Source organism: Lissotriton vulgaris, chromosome 8 (genome assembly GCF_964263255.1).
Source record: "Lissotriton vulgaris chromosome 8, aLisVul1.2, whole genome shotgun sequence".
In the NCBI taxonomy this organism is placed as follows: Eukaryota; Metazoa; Chordata; class Amphibia; order Caudata; family Salamandridae; genus Lissotriton; species Lissotriton vulgaris.
Genome location: NC_141696.1, coordinates 34,440,052 through 34,458,630, shown reverse-complemented (window position 1 = coordinate 34,458,630; position 18,579 = coordinate 34,440,052). Strand labels below are relative to the sequence as shown.

At 42.1% G+C, this 18,579-nt stretch overlaps 1 protein-coding gene and 1 pseudogene across 1 annotated transcript in view; both read left to right on the top strand.

The window, feature by feature from the left end:
• LOC147693318 (vomeronasal type-2 receptor 26-like) overlaps nt 1-18,579 on the top strand; it is a 119,355-nt gene that overhangs the window by 47,740 nt on the left and 53,036 nt on the right. The window lies entirely within an intron of this gene.
• Nucleotides 15,884-17,638, top strand: LOC147693319 (splicing factor U2AF 65 kDa subunit pseudogene; annotated as a pseudogene).

Sequence of the window (18,579 nt, the reverse complement as noted above, 5' to 3'; positions counted from 1 at the left end):
GACCTACAAGTTCAATTTGGTAATATACATTTTTATAAGTTTATATATGCATGTTATTAACACATAACAAATAAACATAACATTACATTTAGTTATTTACAATTCAAAAAGTTTGAATTTGTTTTCTGGATCCGCAGATCCATTGCAATGCGGCCATGGGTCTAGTCACCTATCCACATCGAAAACCATACACTAAATCAGTCATTTCAGTCACATCTTTGTAGAGACAGTCTCTGCAGCACAACTCCATTGCATCATTCCCTTTCCTTCAAAAGAAGAGAGTATCAATGTTAAGAACTCTTCTGCACTTACCACTTCCCAAAAAGTTTTCAAACCATGACACATCATCCAATTTAAAACACTTGCAAACCTTACATACAACAATGTATCAAAGGATGAAAAGAGAGACAGAAAGTGATGCCTTATCATCACCAGCTGAACCATCTGTGGGACTCTCACTCCTTGACCTGATAATTACCTTTCTCACTGTTTCACCAAACCTGCAAGACATGGTGACTCATTGTGCCAAACAAATGCAGTGGAAATAAATATATCATCTGTTTCCCCCCCTATGGATGCTGTCAAGAAGCATAATTCTTATTTGTTACCTCATCATTTCACCTTTCTTTACTATGTAAACACAATTAGATATCTGAAAAGCAAATTTATAATATAGTTATCTTCATATTACATACTATTTGATTACATACCATAAGTAAGCGAGTAGCTACATTAGTGGTTTGTAGTAGTGGTCTCATCAATAGGTAAAGGAATTTATTAGGTTTTTGTAAAAAAATTGTTTTTTGAAGATGCTTTCAACAGCACCAGGAAGCAATTACCACCCAGAGCAAAGCCAACATTCCATAAAGAATGTAGAACATCCTTACTCCAACATTGATTCTAAGTGCATTAACCTTTTTGAAATCATGTTCATGATATTACGAGACACATTCCTCCTCTTAATAAACCAAACATATAATGCTCTAGATAAACCAATATAAATATAAATATAATTTCCATATATTGTACATCTTATAATGTGGTTTTCAATGCAATACACTTGTAGACACATTATAATAATTTCAAGTACAAAAACGTGCCAGCTTCTTATTGTTCTTTTCTCTCTGACATACTTATGATATTTTCTGTGCTGACATGGTGATTCAATACTTTCGTCTTGTTCACCTTGAGAGATATCTTGAGAATAGTCATCTGACACACTCACTTTTACAAACCTGCTTAAATCCCACCATTCATTCACTTTTATCCTGACAGCATTACCATTGACTGCATACACCATTGAAGGTTCTCGGAAATTAGAGGACCCCTTTGGAACATGACTTGGTTCTTGAATACATAACCAATCACACACCTGGATTTTATGCTCAGTTGTTTTGACACCATGTTTACCATCAAAATACTGTTTCATTTTCTGTTGTGAAACATCCACCTTTGGACGAATGTCCCTGTATATATAGGATTCATATTCAGAAGAAGGTTTGCACTCCTTTAACCAAGATTGGCACATCATACATGCTGGCAACTGACCTCTCAACACTTCAATACATTGACAGTCACAGCTCTAATTAGCCTTCCTCATGAGACCGCTGATAAACACAAATTTTCCCATGTTTTGAGGTCAACAGTAAGGTGAAACTGTCACGCTGCCAGGGCGTGATTTGATTCAATATCACCCCAACAGTGTCGATGTCTGGTGGTCGTAAGGTCCGTCAAAATCGTTGCCAAATTGTAATAGTCTTCTTATCAATAATTAAAGGAATTTGTTGGGTATTTGCAACAGCATTGCTTTATAGAAGTCACTTCCAGTAACACCAGAAAGCAACTGCCACCCACAGCAAAGCCCACATTCAATGCAGAATGGAGAACATACATTGCCCATCATTGACGCAAATTGCAGGGGTGACACAGGAGCCACAGGGGAGCCAGTTGAGCTGTGTGCTCATCCCCCCCACGCCCCAGCCCTTGCTTTCATCGACGCTGCTGGGAGGTAGGTGACTACACCTCCCAGCAAGCACAGCGCCTGTCACGCCGCGCCGCATCTGAGCCACGCCAGGAGGTGTTTAAAGCCAGCTCAGACCTCCCGCAGTTTCGGACATGCACAGGCGTGCCCAAGCGAAGCCCGGGTTACGGGCGGGGCCGTCTGCGCCCGTCAGCGCAGGAGGAGCCAGGGCAGGGCCCCCCACTTGGCCTATGTATCTTCACCCCAGAAAGACTCTGGTAAGACCATTCTCTGGGTTTTCTTTGGTTTTCTTCGGGAAAAGCAAGTGTATGCTCAGCAAACAGAACAGTTATTATAGTGGTGCAGACCACTTTTTCTGTACCCCCATGCAGGACACGGTGTATACATAATTCAGTGCTCTTTAAAAAAAATGCAGCCGAACTATTCTACTTTAAGTCCCCTCCTTATGTTACATTGTATATGAATAATATATATTTTTTTAAATATCTATAATCTGAGTCCACAATGATTTTTTTTACCCACTTACAAAGAGTGTGCAACAAAATCCACCCGTTTTAACTTGTAACATTAGTTTGGTGCACAAGAACGTTTACTGTTTAATAAGATTGTCTCTGGGGCAATCTAATTTTTTTTTTTTAACCTCATCTGTGCTTACCCTCAACTGATCAAGGGCAGGTGCTATTACAGAATTTTATATTCCAGTGTCAATCCCACCGATTAGGTGGTAGGTTGCACCTTTTGCTGTAGGCTTTCTCACCCATTAGCCCCATTATTCTTGGTGTTGACTATTGTATGTTCCTTATTTACACTGCATACTTGCACTATTGCTTTCTCAAACTAGCTGTAGTCAATAAGCCTGCATTCAAGCCCAAATTCAATGTTAACCACTAGTTCACAAACCAAAGCCAGCTAAAATATATAGTTAATTATCCCAACTTAAAGAGAATGGGGAAACAAGCATGCACGGAAAAGAAACCAAAGGCCCCTTCGATCCCTACATCCAAAACTAAGCCGACATCCATAGATAGGATGTTGGAAAAGACTCTAGGAGCTGTGGCCACTAAAATTGAGCTGACAGAAAGACGCTTATCGCTTACACCTAACTTAGAAATCCCTATGATAGACTCTCACACCTAACAAATATTAGGAATCTTAAAATGCCTGATTAACGATCCACAAACGGTCCACACTTCAATAGATGTAATTAGTATTCCTGACCAAACGAGGGTGGAATCCCCTATACAACCTGTCAAAAAAGGGAGACCTAAACCACCAGTAAAAGCAGCAGTAAAAATGAAGAAGGGCATGGCAGAGAACAAAGATAATAGGAACATCGGGATTGGAGGTCAAGCAAACACCACCGAAACAGCCAATGATCAGCCAAATTGGGTAACTAAGCTAGTGGTGGATTTTCAAATTCAAGTGAGGGACATAGTTAAGCATGAACTTAAACCTCTCATAGGAAGGTTTGACAAATTGACCATGCTCATTATTAACTGGACAAGCAATAGGGGTGCAGCCAACTGGACTGGTGTAAGGGACATCAGTCCCCGAGATCAGGCAAGAGAGAACATTAGTATGGCCAACCTACCCTCTAAACATAATGCTAGCTCAGTCACTCAAGTATCAAATCCAGAGACACAACATCTGCCAGTCCCCACTAGAGCCAACATAGAGAGGGCACCTATTGCCACCACTAGTAGATCAAGCCCACCCCCCTGCTTAAACAACTCACTAGGCATAGGCTGCTGATTAATCAAAGGGCAGGGGTAGAACATGCAACTTGCTTGCAAGCTCCCAGGGAAAACACTCTTCCCCCAGTTATAAACCTGCCACCGGCCGCAACCCCATACGTTCTTATTCTGGCTGGCATACCCGAGCTGAGAAGGGATCAACACAAGCAACACCAAGATTTAAGAAATAAATGCATGCATTGGCTAGCGAACCACAGATACTTCAAGTACGAAGATACACAATACATTTTAACTACACACAGAGTGGAATGGCTAGGATGAAGGCCCAAAGATAAGGAGGGTGACTGTATAGTAATTAATTTCAGGAACCCCTATATTGTGCAAGAAATTTTAAATAGAGAGGCCGAGACTCAAATGGATTCTATTCTAGCCCTTCTACTGGGTTATTTTTACCCCCCTGAGAGGGCCCAGCAAGGCAAAAGGCACCAGGGGTGGGATGGGAGACACGAAAAATATAGCCTTAACAAAGTTACCATAGATCGTCAATGGCCTAGGCAACAACTGTACAATGTTTTTACAGCAAATAGATTTAGTAGCCTAGAAGTAGTAGATTGACTTGAGGACCAAACCATTGCCCCGAAGTGCAGCAGGGTCAACTGAGTCCCGTGAGAACGATGTAGGGCATTGTACGATGCCAGAGGAAGGGGAAACCTGCGTGAGCGCCTCACCAGGGAACAGTATTGAAGGCCCAAACACAACTCTGATTTGTAAGGAGCTACCCCCATGTTCTAGCGGGTCTATTATGAAAGGTGACGCTGGTTTTTGCGGGCCTCCCTTGCAACTCACTCCACCAGTTAAAAAAAAAAATCAACTGTCTAGATCATTTAACGCTGCATGTTTTATCCTGGAACCTAGCTGGTCTGAGCAGCAAGATTGATGATCCCGAATGGGGCCACTTTATTGACCAACATGAGATCTGCATGTTCCAGGAGACATGGGCAAGAGAGGAGATTTTAAAAGCGGGTTATGCCACCTCTAATATTCCTGCATTATCAGGGGGGAAAGGGAGACCCTCGGGAGGCCTGACCACCTGGGTGGCAGTTCTCCTAGGATGTTCTGCAGAATGGATTGAATCGCCCTCAAATGATATTTTGTGCGTCCTTCTGCACTTTTCCCCCAAAATCTCTATTGCCCTCTTAAATGTGCACTTGATACCAGTTACAATGGGCCAGGAGTTTAAAACTTTTGAGGAACTTGCGTCATTTCTAGCCACCATCGCAGACAATCATACGGTGATCGTCAGAGGGGATTTTAATTGTCAGTTCAAGCCACTGGAGGGTTTGCACAAGGACTCCCTCTCAGAAGAAGATACATTCTGGGCTATCCCAGAGTCTCTGTGCCCTCCAGTCAAAATGTCGTCTCCCCTGGTGATACAGATGAATTGCCTTGTTTTAAAACATTCTATAAGGGCATGTAATGGAAGAACTAAATCTGAATCCACTAGTAATTACACCTTTACTAGAAATGGGCGAGGATACTTACTAGATTACATCCTAATAGACTCAAAATCCTGGCATATGGTTCTTAATTTCAAGGTTTTGGCACGATCATATAGTGATCACAATGCCCTTGTGCTAGAACTCATCAACCCTAATCCCGGTGGTGTTATAGGAGACGCCGGAGAGCCAGATCCCACCATTGGAGGATGATATTAACTTCAGTTGAAGAATCGTTGTGCCATTTTCTCCTACCTGGAGCGAGGACCCATATAAGCGAGAATCACACGAACTAAGTTTAAACATAGATGTCCCGCCCCCGGTAACACGTCTTGGACCTCCACCGTTACCCTATGTCGCTACTCCACTAAGATTCTTGCCTATCCAAAACTATAGGATGGCAATGTAGAGACATATCCCAATACTCTACTAGCAGTTAAGAGTCCACCTCTGCATCCCAAACTGTGTTACATCTGGGCCTTAGTGTGACTCTATAGGTGCACCTAGAGTTCATCCCCCTATATTGCGGCTGCAATATCATATTGGTACACTTGGAACATACACCATGGCTTCCTGATGAAGGCTCATAGCCGAAATGCGCGTAGCAATGTTATATTTTTTTTTGCTATGTGTTTCTGACTAATACCAAATATCCCTGTGTATAGATTATATTTTCTGTATATGTTTTGCACTTTTTGTATCTATTTATGAAATGTATATTGATATCTAAATGTATTGTGACGCATAACAAGTATAAATTGCAAAATATCAGAATCAATGTTGGATCGACAATGAATGTTAAAAAGCTAGATCCTAAATAATTATATTAATAAATAAAGTACCCTTTTTATTACATACCCCCATGTGTATTGTCAATCCATAGTCAGTACCATTTGTTGTCAGTTTGTGTCCATTAGAAATCTATGTTCCTAAATATTTGTCTTTCCAAACAAATTAGTGATCCCGATTTAGGAACTTTAGTCGGGGATACCTCCTTTTCTTACACACACTTGCGTCATTTCTAGCCACCATCGCAGACTATCATACAGTGATCGTCGGAGGGGATTTTAATTGTCAGTTCAAGCCACTGGAGGGCTTGCACAAGGACTCCCTCTCAGAAGAAGATACATTCTGGGCTATCCCAGAGTCTATCAATCAATCAATCAAGAAATTTGTATAGCGCACTACTCACCCAGAGGGTCTCAAGGCGCTTGGAGGGGGGGGGGATCCGTTATTGCTCGAATAGACAGGTCTTGAGTTGCTTCCTGAAGGAGAGGTGGTCTTGAGTAAGACGGAGATGGATGGGGAGGGAGTTCCAGGTCTTGGCTGCCAGGTAGGAGAAGGATCTTCCTCCCATGGTGGCTTTTCGGATGCGTGGCACGGCGGCGAGAGCGTGGCTGGTCGATCGTAGTTGGCGGGTGGGAGTGTAGAAGGTCAGGCGATCGTTGAGGTACCTGGGGCCTAGGTCGTGGAGGGCTTTGTGTGCGTGGGTGAGGAGGCGGAACGTGATTCTTTTGCTGACAGGGAGCCAGTGCAGGTCTTTCCGGTGTCCGGAGATGTGGCTGTGGCCGGGGATGTCCAGGATGAGTCATGCGGAGGTGTTCTGGATGCGTTGGAGTCTATTCTGCAGTTTGGCGGTGGTTCCAGTGTAGAGGGTGTTTCCGTAGTCCAGCCGTGTGTGACAAGTGCCTGGGTGACCGTCTTCCTGGTTTTGGTAGGGATCCAACGGAAGATCTTTCGGAGCATGCGTAGGATGTTGAAACACGAGGACGAGACCGCGTTGACTTGTCTGGTCATCGACAGGGAGGAGTCCAGGATGAAGCCCAGGTTGCGTGCCGGGTCCGTTGGTTTGGGTGTGCTGCCTACGGCCGGCGGCCACCAGGAGTAGTCCCAGGCAGATGGTGATGGTCCAAGGATAAGGACTTCTGTCTTGTCTGAGTTCAGTTTCAGACAGCTGTTGTCTGTGCCCTCCAGTCAAAATGTGGTCTCCCCTGATGATACAGATGAATTGCCTTGTTTTAAAACATTCTCTAAGGGCATGTAATGGAAGAACTAAATCTGAATCCACTAGTAATTACACCTTTACTAGAAATGGGTGAGGATACTTACTAGATTACATCCTAATAGACTCCAAATCCTGGCATATGGTTTTTAATTTCAAGGTTTTGGCACGATCAGATAGTGATCACAACACCCTTGTGCTAGAACTCATCAACCCTAATCCCGGTGGTGTAATAGGTGCTTATTCACCTATTGATGATTATGGTGGATTTTTTTTCCCAGTAAAAACACAACAGGCCTATTAGGAAGCCTCCCCGCCCTTGGTTCAAAAAGGAATGTCGGAATGCCAAAACAGCCCTTATCTCCTCTCCTAAGGCCAATGATCGTCCCTTAATTAAAATATTGAGGGTGGCCTATAAGGCCAATCACAGAGGTAGTAACTTTGTTTGTTAAACTCACTACCTAGTTTTAGTTCCCTACACATCTCCACCACCAAATCCATTTTAACTACCTTGCATCTTCAAAACTGCCTCATTCTGCTGCAGCCTTTTCCTATTTACTACTTGTTATACCTGCTGCTCAGCCAGTCTGAATGTGCTGTGGAATGTTAATGTGCATGGGGATGTAAGGGAATGTGAGGATGCCTGTATGTGGAGAGTGTCAGTTGCAGGATGGGCTGAGCAGCAGAAAGTAAATAAAACTACGTAATACTTACATGGACTACGAAGCAGCCTTCATCATTACCACACTACTCCTGCTTGTTTCCAAAATGGTCTGAATTGTGGGCCATAGTTTTGTGTTTTGGGCCAAAGAGAGAGCCAGACAGAGTGACATTGACAGGGACCTAGGTTTACCTAATGTAGACATTACCTGTGTTGGGTAGAAAGGGTTAAAATGGAATTTTTTGCTGCCTTTAGTTGAACGCATTGTGGACTGCCAACATCCAGACCTAATGATTGTGCACTGTAGTGGCAATGACCTAGGCACACTTACTGGGGTAGGAATGGAAATCCAAATAAAGGACAACTTTGGTAATTAATGTCACTTTTTCCACATACATTAAAAATGAAACAGTTTCTGCATTTCTTGGAGACCCCATCATGGGATCTATGTACCATAACAACTTCATGGATGGGGTACGTCAAAAAGACAGAGTCCATTTCATAGACACAGGCAACAGGGTGTTCTCTTTTGAGAGCCAACCCTTTTCCCAAACACTAGCTATTTCTGTTTTCAAATCCTTTTTTCTCATTTCTTACTCAGATCTGAGGATCTCCTGTGGACCCCCAGCAAAATAAGGGGTCTAACAGGTATATTGCAGGTGTATTTTAGACATATCCATGGATCCATTCCCAATAAAAATAACCCATTCAATGCAAAACAACAACATATTTAATACTGTAAGTGTGTAAGTGGCTTTGTTGGTGTGTAACTGGGTGTATGAGTGAGTGTGTGAATGGGTATGTTGCGGGTGGATTCACGACAAATCCATAGATCCATTCCCAACTAAACGCATGCATTCAAAACAACAACACATTTAATTAAGTTGGTGTGTGTTTGTGGCTTTATGTGTTTGCAACTTGGGGTGTGATTGGTTTTATGGGTATGTAAGTGTGTGAAAGGGTGTGGTGTGTGAGTGAGTGTGTAAGTGGGTGTGTGAGAGGATGTGTGAGTGGCTAAAAGCATGCATTCAAAACAAAACAACAGCACATTTAATACAGCTGGTGTGTGTTTGTGGCTTTATGTGTTTGCAACTTGGGGTGTGATTGGTTGTATGGGTATGAAAGGGTGTGGTGTGTGAGTGAGTGTGTAAGTGGGTGTGTGAGAGGATGTGTGAGTGGCTGAATGGGTGTTTGAATGGGTGTGGGAGTGGTAGTGTAATAGTGTGTGAATGTTTGTATGGGTGTGTGAGTGTGTATGTGATTGTGTTTTTTCTGAGTGTGTGAGTGGTTTTGTGGTTCTGTGAGTGGGTATGTAAGTCTGTGAATGGGCGTGTGAGTGACTGTATGGATGTGTCAGTGGGTGTGTGAGTGCTTGTGTGAATGGGTAAGTGGGTTTGTGAGTGTGCGAATAGGTGTGTGTGTATGAGTGATTGGGTATGTGAGAGAGTGTGTAAGCATCTGTGTGGGTCTGTGAGTCAATGTGTTTGTGTGGTTCTGTAGGTCCATGAGTGGGTACGTGGGTGGGCATATGGGTGTGTGAGTAGATGTATGGGTCTTTGTGTGGGTAAATGGCTGTGTAAGTAGGTGTGCATGTGTATCAATTGGTGTGTGAGTATGTGTATGGGTATGTGAGTGGGTATGTGAGTGTGTGAGTGGTTTTAGGGGTTTGTGAGATGGTGTGAAAGTAGATGAATGAGTTTATGAATAGATGTGTGAGTAGCAGTGTGGTCTGTAAGAGGGTGTGTGAGTGGCTGAATGGGTGAGTGAGTGGCCTTGTGGGTCTGTAAGTAGTAGTTTGAGTTATTTTGTGGGAGTTGTAGTGTGGGGGTATAAGAGACTCTGTGAGTGGGTCTGTGAGTTGTGTTTTTTTTCAATTGTGAGCTGAAATCATCACGGATTCACATTAGTCCCATGGGGTCAGCGTACCCCTATCATGCCCCATTGTATCAGTTGTAATTGTAATTCCCACCCGGAACTAATTCCTGATTCATAAAATGGTGGCTGCAACTTTGTTTTCAGGTTACGGTCAGCCAATCATGGCATTGCTGTTGGCGCATGGATCCGCATCCCTAGATATACAAAAATAATATTTCTTTAATAACTCTGAAATTGCTGAAACTGATGTACACCAAATTACAAAACGAGATCTTTCTGGAACAAGATCTAGCTTTCTGCTAATTTTGCTATAATTCTGTTCAACAGTTCGGGCTTTAGTCATGTCCAAAATCCCTTTGAGAAATTGTATGGGAAAAAGGTGTTTTGCTACCAGCAATATTTCTTAGCCCCTGCCTGATGAATCACCCCAAAACTGTTCCTGAATGCAGCTAAAGTGTCTGGCATACTAGTATGAAAATGTTGTAAAGATTCATCAAACTGTGCCAAAGTTAGCAAAACAAAATGATTCCCCATGAGAACTAGGTCCAAACTATAGCTACCTACTGGCTGCTGTCAGTAGGTAATATCATATACATATGATTTTTAGTAAAATCAAAAGGTCTTTACTAATGCTAAAACTAAAAATGTCTGCCATAATGTAATATATCTAGTGGGAAATATTTACAAAACGTTTGAGTTAAGTAGGGCAGCAAGCAAAGATAATGTGCTTCATTATGTGAACAGGTGAGAGCTGAACAGCACCATATCTATTAAGATGTGGCTCTCCATGGCTCTCTACCTAAGATGCAGTTTCCTCTTTCTATGGATGTTGTAGAATTCATCAATCATAGAAAGGAGGAGCAGCATGGAGAAATAGACACATTTCTACTCATTTCGCCTCTCCGTGATAGACAAACCAATTTGGTGCAATTCCAGCTTTACTACCTTTAGTAAATCTGGGGTTATGACACATTTCATGGGTGGATGGATGGGAATGCCATGCTTCAACCAATAGAATTTGATGCAGTGGAAGCCGCTGTGTTTTGCTTTACAGTTCCTTAAAAGTCACCCACGGTGGTTCAAATAGCCCTTTGTGCAGTTTTCTAAATCCCATTTAAGAACTTTTGTTGACTTGTGATGAATTGCGCTACTAAAGGACAATTCAAGTCCTTAATACATCTGTGGCTTACTCTCTGAGTCTGTAGCCATCGTTCTGTTTCTGGGGCTATTCCAATATAAGGGTCAGCCTTAAACCTTGGGGCAGCTTGACATGAGCAGTGGAGGCAGATCAGGGTAGAGCTCAGCTCTGTGTTTACATTGAGAAATGTGGGAGGGAGAGGTTGTAGCACAGACATGTGCAATACTGTGATGACGAGACATGCTAGTAAAGTCTTTGAGTGTTGTGTGCCCTCAACATGCTAGCTTTGTCTTGTTGGGAGTTGAGAAGTGAAGCCAGACAGTGCAGCCACCATAAACCAGCAGCTGGCCAGTGCTGGAAGCTACTGGGCATTCATTCCATTGTCAGCTTGCTACTGACTGCTCACAGTTCCCACCCTGTTGTCTCTTACCAGCAATGTGCTTCCTACCCAGCATTCTTCTTTGAACAAAAAAGAGATATAGGGGTATAGCATGGATGAGTGGTGCCCCTAAACTGATGCTGGCTTTACTTTCTACCTATGATTGGAGCTCTTCACTCTGGTGCAGGTTGGTCCAGTGGCACAGTGAGCATGTGACTCACATCTGGGCTTACCCATTCAACTTAGGGCATTACATGCAACACAACATAGTATTCCCCACCTGATATTTACTACTCTGATGCAATCAAAGCTTAAAACCCAGTAAAAGCCTTTCTGGGCAACGTCAAGAGCAAAGACAGCCATACTATAGTCAGAAATAGCCTCTGTTGCAATTGTGAGGAAACATCACACCAAAGCAAAGACCTGGGAAGCCACCAATGTACCCCTCAATCTACTTTTGGATTTTCAAAAACAATGGGCATGATTTACAAACGTTTTGCACTGGATATGCGTCACTTGCTCAAAATGTGGAAAGTTGCCTGAAAGTAACCAACGCAGCAAAAAAATTTTTGTGATACATGGGTGGTACATGGGTGCTCCTGTGCTACCACCCATGATTTCTGGTGCAAAACCCTAGCTTCTAACAATAGTAGGCAGGGGTTTGCACCCAAGTATTATACCAATTCAAAACTTGTACTAAAAAGAAACATACTTTCATTTCTCTTTTCTTTGTTGACTTTGCATCTGTCCTGTGCTGTTCAACACAAAAACAAAGTCAGAAAAGTTTTAAAGTTAGTCTAAGCATTGTATTTCCTGCTGGAAGGGTAACTTTCCTCTAAAAAACCTATTCTAGATTTAGGCAAACACGCTTGCCCCATGGTGCAAATGATTGTGCATCAGTGCTAGAGAGAGGGAAGGAGAGGGCCATATCTCGGTAGATATGCTGCTTTCCTCTTCTCTCCCTGTTACCCAGCAAGCTGTAACAACGAGGCCATCTAGCATCTTTATAAATATGTCCCAATATGTTCAAAGCCCATGGAGGGTTCTTATCTATGCCCATGGCCACTTGAATTATGCAACTGTGCAGCCTCAGTAATTTCCGCATAGCTTTAGATTTGCCACATTTGCCACATAATCCTTCATCTGCAGCGCAATCTGCATATGTTAACAAATAAATGTGTTTCTAGCTCAAGCGGATCACATATTTCTACAAATTCGACCAAACATGTTGTTATGCAGTGGAAGGCCCCTTGCAATGATAGACCTGTCACCTTTTGGTTGCTTATTGTTATATTTGGTTGATAAACTGGTACCAATAAGGTGCAACCAATGCCAGAGAGTGTTTTTATCAAGTGTAAAAATGATGAAATCATGAAGTAATGCTACTACAAGATGTCCCCCATTATGCTGCATAATTTCCCCTTTCTTGCAGCATAATTTACTCAACCCTGCCATATATATTGGCCATGCCTGTGTCCTAGTTGGACTGTATTGTAATATTGAGCATTTATGTTAATTCCTGCACTTTCAGGAAAGGGTGGAATGCTGCGATTGGCACATGGTTAAAGACAAGAAGGTCTAGTTGAGTGCAGGTTATTGGCCATGGAGTTATATTGGCTTGGAGATGACTACAAAGATTACTCTAGTTAGCTTTACAGGAAAGATCAATAAAGGCATCTTACATGCCAGTCCTTAAAAGAGAGCCTTCCAGCCATCTCCATTCCCCTCCTTATTCCGGAGTTTAACCCAATAATCCTTAAAGTCTTTGAAACGGGTAACGATGGCCTGCAACCTAAGATCAAACTGGAAATTGACAGCATTTACTCATCACAATGGCCGCAGAATCGAGTAGTGATACAGCAAAAGGTCTTGACAAGGGAGTTCTTAATATAAAATGAAAAACTCCCACATTCAATGAGGGTATAGAGGGGCAATAATTCTATTCCCATGAAGTCACCATGACCCCAGGGGTAAGACGGATCTGCCCCCCCACTTCACCCAGCGCCTTTAAACCCTCATAGGTGAATAGTTGCGCCTTACCAACCCTTGATGATTGACCATAAAAATACTCCTTCTAGGGCATCCTCAGATGGTCACAACAGTGTTTAGAGTCTGAAGACACTACCTTCATGGGGTGAGACTCCCCCTTCATGGGGAGAGTCTCCACGTCCAGCCGCCAGCACTGCCACTCGCACCACAAACCAATGTGTTATCTTTCATGGGCAAATTCTTTTTCATCTGTTGTAGCTTTAACAATCTTTGTAACATTTTTATTTTGAGAGTTTAGGGTGCCAATTATTTTCATGTTTTCTCCTTTCAAGATTGTGATTTCCTGCATGCTTCTGATAGTCCCAGGTTTTGTAATACAGAGTCAACAACCAGCAATTTAGATTTATGGTAAAGAAAGACAAAAAGCCTAAGACTGACTTAAAAACACGTATTTGTTCTACTAGGAAAACGTCCAGAGACACTTACACGAGTGATGATGTGTCAATGTTAACTCAGGCCTTGATGATAAAAGGCCCAATCTGAAACCACACACATTCTACAATATCACTCATTTATGGGTGAGTGCTGTTTAATGGTCCATCTTAATGGGCTTATTCACAAGGCCATTTACATGTGTAAGTTCAATTTACAAGTGCAAATTCACTTTTCCAATGCCCAATAACAGAACCAGGGTACAAAACATAACAGGACTCAGGACTTTAAAAGACCAAAACAGTCCAAAATGTATTCACTATTTTAATTGAACAACAGACACTCCCTTCTAATATTCCTGCCTACCACACTTCTATCATTGCAAATGTCGCACACCACTGCACCTTTCATGGATGCTTCACATGCACCTAATTTGAGTTTCTTGATGTATTGAATTACACCTATTTTGAAGAATAAATGGAATAAAGTGTTTCTTGTACAAAGAGCGAGAATTACATTGATTGCATTGGAAGAGTCCCAGAGAACTATTCTGTTTGTTTAAGTTGGTAGCAAAACAGCATTGCAGATTACTCTTGGTGCTAGGGGAAACTAAAATATTGAGTTATCTACATCAATTAGGAATTTACACGTTAAAATTGCTCAATGGCATTACATGTCACAAGCTTATATTTACTTTCCTGATATTTTTGCAATTTATATGCAGTTATTTCAGCGATTTATAAAGAATCACAAGTTTTTCAGTCAAGTGCTGTGTCACGACCCCCTCATGCGTCCTCTGTGTAATGGGCCTAGCTCACAGGGATCATGTTGTTATACCCCGATGGAGCTTTATGACATGCTATGATATCATAACTGATGTTCCGCCCCACCTCCCTTATGACTGATGCTTCCCCAGCATCCATAATTTCCATTATGCTTAAACCCCAGCAAGTGTTTCCGCTTAATCAATGCACTGCTGTCGCTGTTGCTCGGGCCTTGGTGTGGTTTTCCATAAAATCCCTCCAAGCTTTCCCCAGAATCCCGTGAGCCAAAAGCAAGCCTTACTCTCACTGTTACTGGGGCCCTGGTGTTGTTTGTCACTAGAAAACAATATATTTGTTTCCTGTTATTTGGTTCCAATCAACAAGTTGCACTTGCCCATTCTGGAAGGTCATAGAGAGTGTACTAACAAGTGGTTTTCCCCAACCTTCCAGACAGCCATGTGCCCCACGTGATCTGGCTACATCCATTGAGCCTTCGGGAGAGTATATAAACCCTACCGGAATGCAAATCGTTACTTGCCCTTGCTCCCTGCAGAACAAGCTTCACCCTCCCTACTCACCTGAATCCTACAGAATCCTGCCGTAACCCATAAGCAATCAAATCTTCTACAAGTACATCTAAACCAGTGGCTTTTGTGGCACCAGCTCCCTCAATGTCTTCCTCTTTGCTCCCTTCTGCCCAGCTACTGCTGACCCCCCCACGTCTCCCTATTTCAAGGCTTTGAGATCTTCAAACTTAATAAAAGTTCAAGAACTAGGTTAAGTACTCGAGATCAGGTTGACATGCACTAAACCACCTACAGTAGTAAAACAGGTACAAGTATCTCCACCTTCAAAGACTATAGACTTTTCCTCCATTTCCAAAAGGCCCATAGGAATCAATAGGAAGGCATTGACATTTTGCGAATTTCAATTAGCGATTCGCAAAATGTTAATGCATTCCATGGGTGAGGGGGGGTCCAAAGGACCCCCCCTGCACCCCTGAAATGTATTTTAAAGTGCATGTTTCACAAACACATGTCCTAAGGACATGTGCGTCTGTAACATGACAGTGTTTAAAATGCTAATTTGAGCATTTTAATAGTTTTTCGCAAATTACCACAAGGTTCACCCTCGTGGTAATTTGCACTCCCTAATTGCGAAATCGCAATTTTGAAAGCAATCATGCATTGCTTTTAAGGAATCGCAAATTTGCGATTCCTTAAAAGCAATCGCATTTTTGGAATTTGCTAAAAATAGCGATTTTCCCAAAAATGTTTGATGCATCCCAAAAACCTATTTAGGAATCGCAAACGGCCGAATTTACTGATTCGCACCGTTTGCACTTCCTAAATAGGTTGATGTATGTGCCCCATAGTATTTAGTCCTGTGTTTCAGTGTTTAACAGTAGTGCCAAGAGAAAGCACTTCAGAGTCTTTGATATATGCATCAACCTTGTTCCCCCACCTTTGGCTATGGTGGGAGGGATCCAATTTAAGCCCCAGCAACGTGGTCACCAACATCTCCCTGCCAACATCGCCAAATTAGAGTAGTTTGAGCAGCAACTGAACGAAAACAAACAAGACCATGACAAAGGAACCATCACAGGAAACAAAGTCATAGTCACTCTAGGAGCTGTGATCGAAAGTGTTATATCCGCAGTAGGGATAGGCATGGCAGAGACAAGGGTAGTGGCTCCTGGGACCATAGACTTTACAGTAGGTCCCCCAGGCATGAGAAGAAAATGAAGATCCGCAGCACTGGGATGTCCCACCTCCTGGTTTTGAACGCATCACACCAATGCAGTATAAAACCATGCAAACCTCGGGTCAGATTTCAGCAACAGCTCTCCTTCTGATTATGACCCCAGATGGACTGGCCTTGACTCCTACTCCTGTGCCCATCGTCGGCAGTCAGATGACCCGGCATGCCCACCGACTCTACATTGGAAATACCTTGTGTATATTTAACAAGGACCCCCTGAAAAGTATGAATTATATAATTCCTAGGTCAGGGAAAACAATATATGTGCAAAGCAACAACCTAGGCAATCAAAATTTATGTAAACTTATTTGATAGAGAATAATGAACAAATAGCTACAACTAACTAAAAAGACATCATATTTTATTTTTTCATAGTAAAAACAGTAAACATTTCATTCGCATAATACACAGTTTAAAAGAATCACAAAGTTATTGTTAAGTTAAAAAATAATTAAACAGTAAGCAACATTTTCATTATCAACAATAGATGAGTGGCAAGGTTATGTGACATAACATAACATAACATAACTTATGTCACATAACCTTGCCACTCATCTATTGTTGATAATGAAAATGTTGCTTACTGTTTAATTATTTTTTAACTTAACAATAACTTTGTGATTCTTTTAAACTGTGTATTATGCGAATGAAATGTTTACTGTTTTTACTATGAAAAAATAAAATATGATGTCTTTTTAGTTAGTTGTAGCTATTTGTTCATTATTCTCTATCAAATAAGTTTACATAAATTTTGATTGCCTAGGTTGTTGCTTTGCACATATATCTACATTGGAAATATCCCCTTCGGAATCACTGAGGAAGCCATGATGGATTTATTTAACACCCATATGAGCCTTGAAGGTTTCACGTGGTATACGTACCAGGTGTGGTATTTACTGTGGTTACCGACTCTGCACACAAGCTGTCTAATAGCGGTTTATGCAACTATATGAATGATGACCTCTTCAAGGAGCTTCTCTCTTCTTTTGGGCATCTGAAAGACTTTAACTTGGTGACAGTGCTACTGGGTTGTCAAAGGGTCATGCCTTCTGTGAGTACGTTGATATTAACATCACAGATCAGGTGATAGCTGCACTAAATGGCATGCAGCTGGTGATAAGAAGCTTCTGGTCCAAAGAGCAAGTGTTGGTGTTGAAAATGCTACTGTAAGTACGATAAACCAAATACTGGTAACTCTGCAGATTCCAGGCTTGATGAGCTCACAGGTGCAAATAGGTGGTCAACCTACTGAGGTACTATGCCTCATTAACATTGTGCTACCCAAAGATCTGATAGACAATGATGAGTATGAAGAGATAGTGGAGGATGTACGAGAAGACTGCAATAAATATGGCATTCTTAAATCCATAGACATTTCTAGTCCCGTGGATGGAGTTGAGGTACCTGGTTGTGGCAAGATCTATGTGGAATTGACTTCAGTGTTTGATTGCCAGAAAGCCATGTGACCCAGATGAGTACCACCACCGTGACTTCTGCCAGAAGGTGGAAAATATTACCCAACAACTTTTTGGAAACCGGCGGTGCCTTGGGGCAAATTTTGAAGATGAGGGAGGGAGGAACTTCCAAAGTTTGCAGGTCCTTTATGAGAAGTGTTAATATTTTACGGGCAAACATTTTTTTGATATAGTTTCCATGACCGCTGCCCATTATACCAATAATAAAAAAAACAAATAATCTACCCCCCTAGCCCTCGGCTAGTAATACTTTGGCAGGGCTCCTTCCTTCCAAAGGACCATGAAATATCTGTGGTAGTGATGCTGTAGTGCAGATGTTGTCTTTTTCCCACATTTTTGTCTATGGCATTTTCTTATTGTTGAGACAAATTTGCTTATTAAAAATTTGTAGTATTTTGTACACCACCATGTGTTCCAAGTGCATCCTTAGGAGTGCAAGTAACTCTAAAATTTCCTTCGATTCTATCCTTAGGAGTGCAAGTAACTCCAAGCTGTGTTACGTGTGTATCCCTGGGAGTGCCAATACTTCCAATCTGTGTTTCAAGTGTATTCCAAGGAGTGACTCACTTCAGCTGCGTTTCTGGTTATTCTACTCTCATGATGAGCTACAGATGAATCCTGTAATTTGTGTCATTGAAGTTAATGCATGCTCGTTGTTTGTTGAGGCTTGTTAGTTCACTGATGGTAACTGCCACCTCTTGTAATTTACAGTGCATTGAGGTATTGCAAAAACAGAGGTTCTGGTTACAGGCACATCTACCTCACAAATGAAGAAGGTCTCAGAAGTGACAGATCCTGTTACACAGTGTCGCACAGCCACAGAGCAAATTCAATACTGCAAGTCTCTCTTTTTTTATTTTATCCCAATTCCTCTCCCCCAAGGGCCTGCTTTGCTCTAGGACTTTCCGTTCCTTGAACGGGCTAGACCCTGA